The sequence below is a fragment of the Nomascus leucogenys genome, chromosome X (genome assembly GCF_006542625.1).
Source record: "Nomascus leucogenys isolate Asia chromosome X, Asia_NLE_v1, whole genome shotgun sequence".
NCBI classification, from domain to species: Eukaryota; Metazoa; Chordata; class Mammalia; order Primates; family Hylobatidae; genus Nomascus; species Nomascus leucogenys.
Genome location: NC_044406.1, coordinates 13602171 through 13605840, shown reverse-complemented (window position 1 = coordinate 13605840; position 3670 = coordinate 13602171). Strand labels below are relative to the sequence as shown.

Below are 3670 nucleotides of genomic sequence, written 5' to 3'. Positions count from 1 at the left end.
TTGCCAATCAGCTTAAGGAGATTTTGGGCTGAGACGATGGGGTTTTCTAGATATACAATCATGTCATCTGCAAACAGGGACAATTTGACTTCCTCTTTTCCTAATTGAATACCCTTTATTTCCTTCTCCTGCCTGATTGCCCTGGCCAGAACTTCCAGCACTATGTTGAATAGGAGTGGTGAGAGAGGGCATCCCTGTCTTGTGCCAGTTTTCAAAGGGAATGCTTCCAGTTTTTGCCCATTCAGTGTGATATTGGCTGTGGGTTTGTCATAGATAGCTCTTATTATTTTGAGATACGTCCCATCAATACCTAATTTATTGAGAGTTTTTAGCATGAAGGGTTGTTGAATTTTGTCAAAGGCCTTTTCTGCATCTATTGAGATAATCCTGTGGTTTTTGTCTTTGGTTCTGTTTATATGCTGGATTACATTTCGCTTCTTGAGAACCTCAACTGCTGATGGTGCTAAGATGTTGCCACATGATAGCTAACATTTGACATGTTACTTAGTGCCAGGCATTGTTCTAAGTGTTTTACATGTGTCATCTCATTTAGTCTTCAGGACAACACTGTATATATATAAACATTTGTATATATTTACATTATTATATCTATTTATTTGAGGAATTCATATATAGATAAAAGCTTAGTCAATTGAAAGCAAGTGTTTCTAGATGCCTTTCTCCAGCTCTATTTCTTGCCTTTACAAATTGCAAGAAAAGTGTACTCAAAACTGAAGTACCCTGTCCTCATCCAAAGATGTCCGATAATGTGTGGGCCAAAGGTGGTTGGCGCTGATTCTGTATAGGGATGGGACAGAATGTGGCGCTGTTCTCACCTTGTTTTGCTTTGTTGTTGGACCCTCCAAAAGGCCTGAATTGGGTAAAGGTAGATTTTAAGAATAATGTAAGTGGAATGCATCTATGTGGATTTCATCATTTTAAGATGTAACACAAACACTTCATTTCAACTTGAGATTCGACCCCTAAATCCCCTAAGGTAGAGAATATTATATTTTAACAAAATGCCATGTAACTACACAATTAACATAAGGCTTTGAATAGACTACTAGTTGTGGATTTGACCTGCCCATGGATATTCACCCACAAAAGTGACAGCCATATCAGTTCTCTGTGATAAGTGCCTCATTGTCACTCCAAGCAACTGGTCACTGCTGACTGTTAGAGGACAACATATGTACCAAGCTAGGGCAACCATATTTTCTGTCCTAGAAAGTAAGAATCAGATTCCTTCCACCATCTTGCAGCCTGTGGAGACCTGTTGGGAACAGGATTTCTAAAAGGCAAAGATGTCTGGAAGGCTATGGTCCAAGGCCATTTTTGCTGTCTGTAAGTGGGGTCTCTCGAACCAAAGGGAGCATACATTTCTTCTTAAAATTGAAGGTGTTTATGCCTGAGATGAAACTGAATTCTATTTGGGCAAGAAATGTGCTGATGTATACAAAGGGAAGAACAACACAGCGATTCCTGGCGGTAAACCAAACAAAGCCATAATAATCTGGGGAAAGGTAATTCAGGCCCATGGAAACAGTGGCACGGTTTGTTCCAAATTCCAAAGCAATCCTGCTAAGGCCATTGGACACAATATCCGTGTGATGCTGTGTCCCTCAAGGATTTAAACTAATGAAAAGTAAATAAATAAAAGTGGATTTGTGCTCTTGTAAAAAAAAATAAGACTCAGGATTCACAAAAGGATAGAAATCCTCTGTGTCTGGCTTAAACTGAGGGCATGTAAATCCAGGGTCTGTGGAGGGGTGACACTGAGCACAAAGAAACAAAGAGAGTTGAGGAAAGAAAAAGAGAGTAAAATACATGAGCAGGGAGAAGATGTCCTGAGAGACCATATGCTATCATATAGTGGGAGAGAAACAGAGACAAAAGGGAAACTACCTTTGTTCTTCAGGTCAGGGTTTCTGTTTCCTGCTGCTGGGATTCCAAGTACTGTATGTGCTTTAAAACTTTGCTTCAGCTCATTTAAAGCGAGACTCTTTTATTTACCCTAAAAGGAACTTGATTGACTGTTCCAGGTTTCAGAAATATGAACTCTCTAGATGAATGTTGCCTGTTAAAGTTTTCAGCTTCACTCTGATACCTCTGGGCACTCATATAAGCTCTCACAGAAAAGCTTAAAAACTTTTATTTTAAGGCTAATGGCTTGGAGTTGGACTAGGTGACTTCTAAGAGCCCCTTCAACCCTGCAATTCTAGAGTGCTTTGCCACATAGTTAACAAGATTTTTATACCTTAGAAGGGGCTACATTGAGCATTATCTCAGAGAAATGGCTATGTTCACACAAAACCTGAATGAATATTCATGGCAGCATTATTAATAATACCCAAAACACTGGACACAGAACAAACATCTTTCAACAAGTAAATAATTAAGCCATGGTCCACATGATGGGATACTACTCATCAATAAACAACAAAAATTATTATTATTATGTAAATTATTATTTTCAACTTTTAGATTCAGGTGCATGTGCAGGTTTGTTTTGGGGCATATTACATGATGCTGAGGTTGGAGGTATGATTGATCCCGTCACTTAGGTACTGACCAGAGTACCCAACAGATAGTTTTTAAACCCTTGTACCCCTCCCATCCCACTCTAATAGTCCCCAGTTTCTATTTTTGCCATCTTTATATCCATGAGTACTCAATGTTTAGCTCCCACTTACAGGTGAGAACATGGGGTATTTGGTTTTCTGTTCCTGCATTAATTCACTTAGGATAATGGCCTCCAGCTGCATCCATGTTGCTACAAAGGATATGATTTTGTTCTTTTTTATGGCTGTCTAGTATTCCCTGGTGTATATGTACCACATTTTCTTGATCTAGTCCACCATTGATGGGCACGTAAGTTGATTCCACATCTCTGCTATTGTGAATAGTGCTACATTTAACACGAAAGTGTGTATGTCTTTTTGGTAGAAAGGTGTGTTTTCTTTTGAATATATACCCCTTTTCTCCCGAGAGCACTTCTTCACTTCAATAAACCACATACATCCAAAATTCTGTCAGAAGCTTACCTTCTAGGGAACCTAATACAAGACAGAAGCTTGGCAGTGGCCAATGAGTTATTTTTTATTTTTTTTTTATTTTTTGGAATAACTAACTGATTAACATTAATTTTGTAAAAATGCCTGCTCTGCTTTTCAGATGCTTAAAATGACTGAAAAAAGGTATTTGCCAAAAAACTGATGCTATCCAACAAGTTAGTTCACCTGGACAGATTGACTCAGACACAGGTATTAAATCTTCATGCTTGGGTCTATGGGAAGGTTATGTTAAACCCCCAGATTCCAGTTTCACAAGATATTTCCTACAAAGCAAACCTTAGCAAACTAGGGACCATGGGCCACATCTGGCCTGCAGCCCATTTTTGTATAACCCATGAGCTAAGAATGGTTTTATATTTTTAAATGGCTGAAAGAAAAATTAAAAGGAGAATATTTGTGGCGTGTGAAAATTATATGCAATTCAGATTTCAGCATCCATAAATACAGTTTTATTGAAAGCCAACCATAACCATTTGTTTACATTTTGTCTGTGGCTGCTTTCGAGCTAAGACAGCAAAGTGGAGCAGTTGACGCAGAGACCATGTCGCCTGCAGAGCCTAAAATATTTACCACAGTATTTGCCTTTACAGAAA

The 3670-nt window shown here is 38.6% G+C and overlaps 1 pseudogene; it reads left to right on the top strand.

Moving 5' to 3' along the window:
• The first annotated feature begins 1307 nt into the window (after positions 1-1307).
• On the top strand, positions 1308-1637 carry LOC100598312 (annotated as a pseudogene).
• Positions 1638-3670: the final 2033 nt, after the last annotated feature.